Genomic DNA, 11,609 nt, shown 5'->3' on the forward strand with positions numbered 1-11,609 from the left:
TTCTTCTTCTTTTTTTTGTTTTTTGCAACTTAATTAAACCCCAGAAAGTTTTATTCTATTTCTTTTCCGAATCACTTCTTTTTCTCTTTTCTTGATAGAAAGAAAAATATTGAAACACTTTTAGTTAAATACACTCCAACTTTTCTCACCAAGCTTTCCCTGTGACTCACATTTAAAAATCATCATCTTCTGATTAGCGTTTCTCTGCCAAGGAGCTATCCTTGGAAACCCAGCCTTCCTTCCACTCCCACGGCAGGATTCAGAATTTTCTTAAACTTCAATTTCCAACCATTTAAAAAGATTGGCTATCGATTATTGTGACTTTATAGGTAAGCAAATAATCTAAACTTGAAGAGACCCTGGTCTTTGAGATCTCTGCCGTTTTCTCTCTTTTATGCATAAACTTATTGCACCAGCTCAGAGACCCTGCTATTTCATGACTTTTAACCCCAACTGAAAGTAAACTATCATCCAGGTTTCACTTCTCAAGACATCTTCCATGATTGTCACTTTGAGCTACAGGATTCCATGTCATGTTATGTCGTGTCACTGTTACGATGAGTAAGAACAGCTACTTAATATTTGGAAAGAAAGCAAAGAGATGTAATAAGGTGGCAAACACCATTCTACACCTGCAGCCATTCAATAAATAACAATAACTGTCAGGCACGGACATGAAGGTGACCCTCTTTCTTTGAGGTACAATCACAGAAAATACTCGCCACTGTGTTTTCTCTGAATCAGTAGATGCTGAAGTTTCTAATACCCAATGACTGTCCTTGAAGATATCTAGAAGAGTGGTATTACAGTACCCGTTGGTGGTATTACAGTAACAGTTGGGATGTGGTCTGCCAAACCATCCCTGATGCTTCTGTTGACTTTTGCCATAGGGGTTTTTCATCTTGCTGTTTGGAACCATTATGGACCACAAGGTAATTTGAATCTGTTTCACTCATTGCAAAAATTTTCACGTGACTCAGGGTAGCAGGGGGATGAAGCAGCTTTGATCAGAAAGCCTGGTCCATGGGGGTGAGTTTATGGGGGTGTTTCAAGCATCAGTTGAGAGGAGGAAAGGAGAGAACTCTACTGTCTCATTTTGTGCACTTAAGTCAACAGGAGACTGTGTGTGAGTGTATCTAAAAGAATGAAAACCATAATCAGAATTTTAATTTTAATCCTAAATGTAATCATAACTACACCTCAACTTTTATCCAAGTCTTATTATTGGCTAAGCACTATGCTAGGCCATCTGATGCTGCTTCTGCCAGGGTCAGTGGTCTCGAAGTTTCAGGACATGGGTCTGGGTTTGGGGGATGTTGTCATTTCTTCACTGTCATTGTTTCTTTAGATAAGAGATGCTTTGAGGATGAGGATGTCTTCACTGAAGGGGAGATCAAGGGCAGCAGAGGTAAGCCCTCTTTTCAGTCTCCTTACTGAGGGGTCTCTGTTCTCAGCGGGGTCATGCAGAGATAAATATTATAGCTTAGTATTCTGGGTTTGTTAGCAAAGAGAACTATTAGGGCATGCATTCATTCGTTCATTTCTTCACTCGACAAATTTGGAGTATCCCACTAAAGCTTAAGGTCAGTAGAATATACCCCTCAAGAGAATTTTCCACCTTGGATGTATTTCAACTTGACATCTGGACCATTGAGATGGGACACCATGAAACCAGTATCATAGACTCATAAAACACCAGAGCTGGGAAATGAGAGATGAGTTAGAAATGAGATTCTAGTCCAACCTAGTCATTTCAAAGGTATGGAAATCAAGGCCCAGAGTACTTACATGATTTGCCTGAAGCCACCCAGATAATCATGAGAATTTGCATTCTCCTTGCTCGGGACTCTTTTCAGTAAACCCTATTCTTGGACTGAAGTATATGTAAACTTACTGATCTTGAAGATGACTTTGACCAAGCTATCCGTCTTTCAGGTACCAACTGAAATTGCCATCATTGCCATATTAATTAGAAAGAAGTCATTTACTCAACCAACAGTTTCTCAATAAAAGCTACTTTCTTAAAAATAAACAAACAAAACATTTTCTGAACACATTGAAAGTCAGCATTTACGGTTAGCTAGTATTGGGTGTGACTTTTGGTACCCTAGTTCATCAATTCTAAGATAGGCATTTTCTTTACCTTTTAACATTTCTGAAATTGGAATGTATCTTACAATCAGTGCCATGTCATGATTTAATTGGCAAGTTTTTTTCTTTCTTTTTCTCAGTGGAACATAAAAATAATGATGCAGCTAACAACGTTAGGGTCAGTGAAATATAATTCCGTGTAGCTGTGTCATTTTGGGTGCTTCTTTTTATGTTTCCATTTTTATGTGTTTATCTCTGGGTGGCTGTACACATAAATATAAACACATTTTTTATCAATGCCATTACTTACTGACATTACTGTTACTTTTTTTTTTCCATTTAGAATGCATCTTTAAGCCCAACCAATGGATCTAAATTAATGAATCGTTGAAGATGAGATGTGAGTATTAAAAACTGAAGGAGAATCTTTGCTTTCAAGTTGTGATGAACTCCTTAATGCCCCTTGTGAGCACACTATTGCCTATGGTGTGATGGAAGAGTGAGGTGGGGAGGGAACTGGTGGATATATAGTGCAGATATGAGAAACTTCTCTATTGCCCAGCACATAAATGAAAATAGGCACATCTTTAAAACCTATGTCATCTCAGTGTATATGTCCAAATCTTTTTAAAAAGTTTTTATTTAAATTCCAGTTAGTTAACATACAGTGTAGTATTAGTTTCAGATGTACAGTATAGTGATTCAGCACTTGCATACATTACCCAGTGCTCATCACAGGTGCCCTCCTTCATCCCCATCACATATTTCACCTATCTCCCTGCCCACCTCCCTCTGGTCACCATCAGTTTGTTCTCTATAGTTAAAAGTCTGTTCCTTGGTTTGCCTCCCTCTCTCTTTTATCCCCCTTTGCTCATTTATTTTGTTTCTTAAAGTTCACATATGAGTGACATCATATGGTATTTGTCTTTCTTTGACTGACTTATTCACTTAGCATAATACTCTTTAGCTCCATCCATGTCATTGCAAATGGCAAGATTTCATTCTTTTTTATGGCTGAGTAGTATTCATATATATATATATGTACAGTTTATGTACATATATTCATATATACATATATATTCGTATATACATATATATTCATATCTATATCTATATATATCTGTATCTATCTCACTTCTTTTTTAGCCATTCATTAGTCAGTGGACACTTGAGCTGTTTCTATAATTTGGCTACCGTAGATAATGCTGCTATAAACATTGGGGTGTATATATCTCTTTGAGTTAGTATTTTTGTATTCTTATATGACCAAATCTTAAGCATACTTCTCTTTCCTCAGTGAGAGGATGATGTCATCACATCTGCACTGATAAAGGATACACCCTTGCTGTCTATAGCACTTACACACCCTAATTCCATCTTGTCAGTGAGTGGTGACACTTATAATAGCCTCATTGTTGAGAAGGAAGAGTTAATTGATTGAAATCACAAAACAACAAAGCCTGTCTCTCCGTAATGAAGTTGGAGCCCAGAATCATCACTAAGGGGGCGTGGGTAGAATTGCAGCAAGTTAGCTGCCTAACAGCCAACCTCTGAGACATATTTCTGCACAGATGAAATTAGGGGAAAACAAATATTAGGCATCTGTGACGGGGAGATCGTTAGTAACAAAGTGGCAGCCAGGAGCCTGAGAGGTAGTAAGGAGATGTGGGCAGGGGTGATCCATTTTGGTGTGGTTTTGTCTTGGAGAGTTTCCACGGCCTTTGCACAGGGATATAGATGAGTCTCAGATTTGTTTAAACACCATCTGGCAGCAGACATATCGTCTTTTACATTCATTCTGTTTCTGAGTCGGGGCCGGATAGTGAACAATGGGGCCAAGCAGAAATGGAAGAATCTCAAGGAATCAAAGACATTCAGAGTTGGTAGAACTCTTAGGGGACCTGCTGTGTTACAGATCCTTCCTACAAACCTCATGTTGCGCTGCTGTGGGCCCTTTGTTCATGGTCCCGGGGCGAGGGAGGGAAGGAAAGAGGGCTTGGTCATACCCGCTGACTGGCATGTGTGGGGTGCTGGGAAAACACCAGCATAGTATCCTTATCAATCATCCTCCCATTTGGGTTTTTATATTAGAACTTTAAAAGGGGGGAGAAAGTATATCGTAGTCCTTTAATAAGGTTAACTCTCCCACCTCTGCCCGTTTCCTAGTCCATAGAGCTCCTCCATAGTGGAACATCACTGTACTATTTCTTCATGAGTCACTCATCAAGAGGTAATTCAGATGACCTGTGCAAGCTGACCTTTCCATTATAAGATCACAATTTGCCCTGTTTTAGGAAGTTCGTTAGACTGTTTCAGGTGGAGGAGACCGCGTCCTGGGGATACTAATTCTAGCAATTCTAGAGAAGAGAGGCATGGTTAAATCTAATCTCCAGCTTGTTGGGCATACCTGGTTGGCTGTAGTGAAAATTGGAGAAAACCGTAGAACCCAGAATCTGGACTGCACTCCTTCCTGGAATTGGGGAGGTACACAAAGCTTCGACGGGTACTTGGGGAAAGTGTCGGAAGGAGGTGGGAGTATATTAACAACTCCCCAAAGAAATCCTCACCACATGATTTTTCAACTTCTATTTTTGAATCTGTGAGGTGGGGGATGAACTGAGGACTGCATTTTTTCAGCATATCCTTCATAGGTGGTCTTGGGCCTATTGAAATTTCTCAGTAGTNAGATTTGTTTAAACACCATCTGGCAGCAGACATATCGTCTTTTACATTCATTCTGTTTCTGAGTCGGGGCCGGATAGTGAACAATGGGGCCAAGCAGAAATGGAAGAATCTCAAGGAATCAAAGACATTCAGAGTTGGTAGAACTCTTAGGGGACCTGCTGTGTTACAGATCCTTCCTACAAACCTCATGTTGTGCTGCTGTGGGCCCTTTGTTCATGGTCCCGGGGCGAGGGAGGGAAGGAAAGAGGGCTTGGTCATACCCGCTGACTGGCATGTGTGGGGTGCTGGGAAAACACCAGCATAGTATCCTTATCAATCATCCTCCCATTTGGGTTTTTATATTAGAACTTTAAAAGGGGGGAGAAAGTATATCGTAGTCCTTTAATAAGGTTAACTCTCCCACCTCTGCCCGTTTCCTAGTCCATAGAGCTCCTCCATAGTGGAACATCACTGTACTATTTCTTCATGAGTCACTCATCAAGAGGTAATTCAGATGACCTGTGCAAGCTGACCTTTCCATTATAAGATCACAATTTGCCCTGTTTTAGGAAGTTCGTTAGACTGTTTCAGGTGGAGGAGACCGCGTCCTGGGGATACTAATTCTAGCAATTCTAGAGAAGAGAGGCATGGTTAAATCTAATCTCCAGCTTGTTGGGCATACCTGGTTGGCTGTAGTGAAAATTGGAGAAAACCGTAGAACCCAGAATCTGGACTGCACTCCTTCCTGGAATTGGGGAGGTACACAAAGCTTCGACGGGTACTTGGGGAAAGTGTCGGAAGGAGGTGGGAGTATATTAACAACTCCCCAAAGAAATCCTCACCACATGATTTTTCAACTTCTATTTTTGAATCTGTGAGGTGGGGGATGAACTGAGGACTGCATTTTTTCAGCATATCCTTCATAGGTGGTCTTGGGCCTATTGAAATTTCTCAGTAGTTGGAGCTGTGCGTTTTACATCTGGACGCACATTTAACCAGAAGGATCAGGAACAGCAGCTGACAGAGGGGCAGACCATGTTAGGGGTGCAACAAGTTAGACATCAGGCATAGGAAATTCACTCTAAGTGAATGGAGACCTACCAGCACCTGGGAGGTCCTTCAGCAGAGGAGGAGAGGAACTCCTGCCATGGGTCAAGGTCAGAATTGCAGCTCAGCAACACCGGGTGTTTGGTAAGTGCAATGCAGGTGCAGCCCAAGGCAGGGCAAAACCATAAGGAAAAGGCAGTATTTCAGACCTTAAATCAGAGTACAAAACTAAAGGCTGATAGGGTCTGAGGAGATAGACAGAATTCCATTGGTGAGACAGGGGGCGGGAGTTCAGAATTGGCCTGGTGTTCAGAGACTTGAGACCTTGAGCTTGGGTGGAAAAGCTCTTCACATCCCAGTGACCTCAGGTTTGATTGCTCTTAGAAACAAGGTTAGGAAAGGTTTGTCAGGAGGTCTTGAGATCANTCCTTAATGCCCCTTATGAGCACACTATTGCCTATGGTGTGATGGAAGAGTGAGGTGGGGAGGGAACTGGTGGATATATAGTGCAGATATGAGAAACTTCTCTATTGCCCAGCACATAAATGAAAATAGGCACATCTTTAAAACCTATGTCATCTCAGTGTATATGTCCAAATCTTTTTAAAAAGTTTTTATTTAAATTCCAGTTAGTTAACATACAGTGTAGTATTAGTTTCAGATGTACAGTATAGTGATTCAGCACTTGCATACATTACCCAGTGCTCATCACAGGTGCCCTCCTTCATCCCCATCACATATTTCACCTATCTCCCTGCCCACCTCCCTCTGGTCACCATCAGTTTGTTCTCTATAGTTAAAAGTCTGTTCCTTGGTTTGCCTCCCTCTCTCTTTTATCCCCCTTTGCTCATTTATTTTGTTTCTTAAAGTTCACATATGAGTGACATCATATGGTATTTGTCTTTCTTTGACTGACTTATTCACTTAGCATAATACTCTTTAGCTCCATCCATGTCATTGCAAATGGCAAGATTTCATTCTTTTTTATGGCTGAGTAGTATTCATATATATATATATGTACAGTTTATGTACATATATTCATATATACATATATATTCGTATATACATATATATTCATATCTATATCTATATATATCTGTATCTATCTCACTTCTTTTTTAGCCATTCATTAGTCAGTGGACACTTGAGCTGTTTCTATAATTTGGCTACCATAGATAATGCTGCTATAAACATTGGGGTGTATATATCTCTTTGAGTTAGTATTTTTGTATTCTTATATGACCAAATCTTAAGCATACTTCTCTTTCCTCAGTGAGAGGATGATGTCATCCCATCTGCACTGATAAAGGATACACCCTTGCTGTCTATAGCACTTACACACCCTAATTCCATCTTGTCAGTGAGTGGTGACACTTATAATAGCCTCATTGTTGAGAAGGAAGAGTTAATTGATTGAAATCACAAAACAACAAAGCCTGTCTCTCCGTAATGAAGTTGGAGCCCAGAATCATTGCTAAGGGGGTGTGGGTAGAATTGCAGCAAGTTAGCCTAACAGCCAACCTCTGAGACATATTTCTGCACAGATGAAATTAGGGGAAAACAAATATTAGGCATCTGTGACGGGGAGATCGTTAGTAACAAAGTGGCAGCCAGGAGCCTGAGAGGTAGTAAGGAGATGTGGGCAGGGGTGATCCATTTTGGTGTGGTTTTGTCTTGGAGAGTTTCCACGGCCTTTGCACAGGGATATAGATGAGTCTCGGATTTGTTTAAACACCATCTGGCAGCAGACATACCGTCTTTTACATTCATTCTGTTTCTGAGTCGGGGCCGGATAGTGAACAATGGGGCCAAGCAGAAATGGAAGAATCTCAAGGAATCAAAGACATTCAGAGTTGGTAGAACTCTTAGGGGACCTGCTGTGTTACAGATCCTTCCTACAAACCTCATGTTGTGCTGCTGTGGGCCCTTTGTTCATGGTCCCGGGGCGAGGGAGGGAAGGAAAGAGGGCTTGGTCATACCCGCTGACTGGCATGTGTGGGGTGCTGGGAAAACACCAGCATAGTATCCTTATCAATCATCCTCCCATTTGGGTTTTTATATTAGAACTTTAAAAGGGGGGAGAAAGTATATCGTAGTCCTTTAATAAGGTTAACTCTCCCACCTCTGCCCGTTTCCTAGTCCATAGAGCTCCTCCATAGTGGAACATCACTGTACTATTTCTTCATGAGTCACTCATCAAGAGGTAATTCAGATGACCTGTGCAAGCTGACCTTTCCATTATAAGATCACAATTTGCCCTGTTTTAGGAAGTTCGTTAGACTGTTTCAGGTGGAGGAGACCGCGTCCTGGGGATACTAATTCTAGCAATTCTAGAGAAGAGAGGCATGGTTAAAGTCTAATCTCCAGCTTGTTGGGCATACCTGGTTGGCTGTAGTGAAAATTGGAGAAAACCGTAGAACCCAGAATNGGATTTGTTTAAACACCATCTGGCAGCAGACATACCGTCTTTTACATTCATTCTGTTTCTGAGTCGGGGCCGGATAGTGAACAATGGGGCCAAGCAGAAATGGAAGAATCTCAAGGAATCAAAGACATTCAGAGTTGGTAGAACTCTTAGGGGACCTGCTGTGTTACAGATCCTTCCTACAAACCTCATGTTGTGCTGCTGTGGGCCCTTTGTTCATGGTCCCGGGGCGAGGGAGGGAAGGAAAGAGGGCTTGGTCATACCCGCTGACTGGCATGTGTGGGGTGCTGGGAAAACACCAGCATAGTATCCTTATCAATCATCCTCCCATTTGGGTTTTTATATTAGAACTTTAAAAGGGGGGAGAAAGTATATCGTAGTCCTTTAATAAGGTTAACTCTCCCACCTCTGCCCGTTTCCTAGTCCATAGAGCTCCTCCATAGTGGAACATCACTGTACTATTTCTTCATGAGTCACTCATCAAGAGGTAATTCAGATGACCTGTGCAAGCTGACCTTTCCATTATAAGATCACAATTTGCCCTGTTTTAGGAAGTTCGTTAGACTGTTTCAGGTGGAGGAGACCGCGTCCTGGGGATACTAATTCTAGCAATTCTAGAGAAGAGAGGCATGGTTAAATCTAATCTCCAGCTTGTTGGGCATACCTGGTTGGCTGTAGTGAAAATTGGAGAAAACCGTAGAACCCAGAATCTGGACTGCACTCCTTCCTGGAATTGGGGAGGTACACAAAGCTTCGACGGGTACTTGGGGAAAGTGTCGGAAGGAGGTGGGAGGTATATTAACAACTCCCCAAAGAAATCCTCACCACATGATTTTTCAACTTCTATTTTTGAATCTGTGAGGTGGGGGATGAACTGAGGACTGCATTTTTTCAGCATATCCTTCATAGGTGGTCTTGGGCCTATTGAAATTTCTCAGTAGTTGGAGCTGTGCGTTTTACATCTGGACGCACATTTAACCAGAAGGATCAGGAACAGCAGCTGACAGAGGGGCAGACCATGTTAGGGGTGCAACAAGTTAGACATCAGGCATAGGAAATTCACTCTAAGTGAATGGAGACCTACCAGCACCTGGGAGGTCCTTCAGCAGAGGAGGAGAGGAACTCCTGCCATGGGTCAAGGTCAGAATTGCAGCTCAGCAACACCGGGTGTTTGGTAAGTGCAATGCAGGTGCAGCCCAAGGCAGGGCAAAACCATAAGGAAAAGGCAGTATTTCAGACCTTAAATCAGAGTACAAAACTAAAGGCTGATAGGGTCTGAGGAGATAGACAGAATTCCATCGGTGAGACAGGGGGCGGGAGTTCAGAATTGGCCTGGTGTTCAGAGACTTGAGACCTTGAGCTTGGGTGGAAAAGCTCTTCACATCCCAGTGACCTCAGGTTTGATTGCTCTTAGAAACAAGGTTAGGAAAGGTTTGTCAGGAGGTCTTGAGATCATGGAAGGACTGCAGAGGTGTGAAAACTCAGCAGTTTGCTTCAGGTATAGATTCTAATTGGGGGAATCCCATTCTGGAGGCAGAGGAGGGAGGGAGGGAGGACAGGCTTATTATGAAGCCGCAGCTGCACAGCGCCCTCTGCTGTTCATATGAAGGGCGGGCCTTAACTCTGACGCAAACAGAGCCTGTTTTCCCCAGTGCTATTCCAGCGTGACAGGGAAGTCTCTTCAGTTCCTGTAAAATCCCTTCCACATATTTGTTTATGCCTGAATTCACCTCAAAGGATGCAGAACTCTTCATTCCAGTGAGACATGAGACTGAGTGAGCAAACGCCCCGAGAGAAGCAACACGGTTTTCTATGTAAAATTCTAAGTTCAGAGTCATTCCACAGACCAAGCTTAGGTAGCCGAAGAGGGAGAGAGGGCTCTGAGCACCGGGTTTAGGGCTGAGGAAGCAGCATGGAGAAGGTAGAGGGCACAGAAAAAAGAAGCTGGGAGAATAGTCTTCCTACTGTGTGACTTTGAGGAGATTGTTCAATGCCCCTGTGCCTTTGTTTCCTCATCTGTGAAATGGGGCTAATAATAGTACATACCTCCCAGGACAGTTTCAGGATTCAGTGAGCTAACATATTCAGAACTCGTCGAATAGTGCCTGGTTCAAATTAAGTTACCAGTAAATGCCAGCTCTTCTTCCTGTTAACGTGTGTTCTAACCATTTTGCCTAGGATGTTGCATTCCTCATGGACGTTCCGTGTCCTGGACTGAGAGTGAAGCCCTGGGAGAGGGAGGCTGGAATGAGGGAGAGCCGAGCTTCCTTGGAAGACTTTCTCTTCTGGCCAGGAGTGACATCTAAGCTGTCGGGGTGAAAATGCTTGCTGAGGGAAAAGTGAGAATGACGTTTGGTGACTGCACTTGAAGGAGCTAGAACCACTGACTCTTTGACCCATGACTTGCAGGAGACTGGTTCTTGGTCAGCCTTGGCAAGATCAAGACAGCAAGCCATTTTCTGAGCTCCTGGACAAGCCTGGAGCTGTTGGGGCTCTACTGGACGAGGTCTGCTTTCATGCCCAAGACCGGCTCTGTGGCTCCATCAACCCATTGCCACAGCCATTGTCACTGTGCATGGATCCTGCCTGCTCTGGGGGACAGGAGTTAGATCCGGGGTCAGGGGTAGGGGTGGGCATGGGGGTAGAGGGTGGGTGGCAGCAGAAATACTGAATCTACTTTGGAGACAGTTAAGTCATGGTAGGTTTCCTAAAAATAGGGAACAGAAGAAAAATAAGAGGACTTTTCAATGTGTTTCTGATTTTAGTCTATTTTAGATGTTGAGTAAAATACTTTAGCTCCTAGGACTTTAGATTCTTCGTTTGTGAAACTTAAAAATATTCCTGTAGGTATTATTATTATTATGTGTGTGTGTGTGAGTGTTTAAACCCCCATACATAAAAAAATTTAGAAATAAAAATAAAAACATTTTCATAACTTGCTCATGTGTGAGTTCATTCAAGGTGGGTGGCCCCATTGGTACCACACCATTCTTGGGTACAATCCTTTTATCAATTTGCCTCAACCCATTGACCAGACACACAGGAGGCCCAGGAATGTAATCATACCATGTCCGTATAAGGTGAGGACCTGGAAATATTTGGCAAACAACACTGCTGTCCTTCAGGCAGGCTCAGTGAAATTTCTATTGCGAGTTTTGTTTTAAATAACCAGCCAGTTGGTGGGGCTAAAGATGGCCGTGTGTGTGTGTGTGGGGGGGGGTGCGCAATTTGATCAAAGCAGAAGTTATAAAGGCCAGTCACCCCTTTTTCACAACACACACTCACAAGTACCTCTTTGCAAGCCTGCTTTCAGAACCCTTAGTGTTGGTAGTTTAGAAACAAGACAAGGATTGTTTTCAAATCAAACAGTAATTAATTTAAT

The 11,609-nt window shown here is 42.6% G+C and overlaps 1 long non-coding RNA gene across 1 annotated transcript; it reads left to right on the top strand.

Moving 5' to 3' along the window:
- Positions 1 to 432: 432 nt before the first annotated feature.
- LOC117797170 lies at positions 433 to 11,111 on the top strand. The gene is made up of 4 exons (XR_004622094.1): positions 433 to 932; positions 1,349 to 1,408; positions 2,435 to 2,491; positions 10,406 to 11,111. It is a non-coding gene; the product is annotated as an uncharacterized LOC117797170 (long non-coding RNA).
- Positions 11,112 to 11,609: the final 498 nt, after the last annotated feature.

This window comes from Ailuropoda melanoleuca, chromosome 19 (genome assembly GCF_002007445.2).
Source record: "Ailuropoda melanoleuca isolate Jingjing chromosome 19, ASM200744v2, whole genome shotgun sequence".
Classification (NCBI taxonomy): domain Eukaryota; kingdom Metazoa; phylum Chordata; class Mammalia; order Carnivora; family Ursidae; genus Ailuropoda; species Ailuropoda melanoleuca.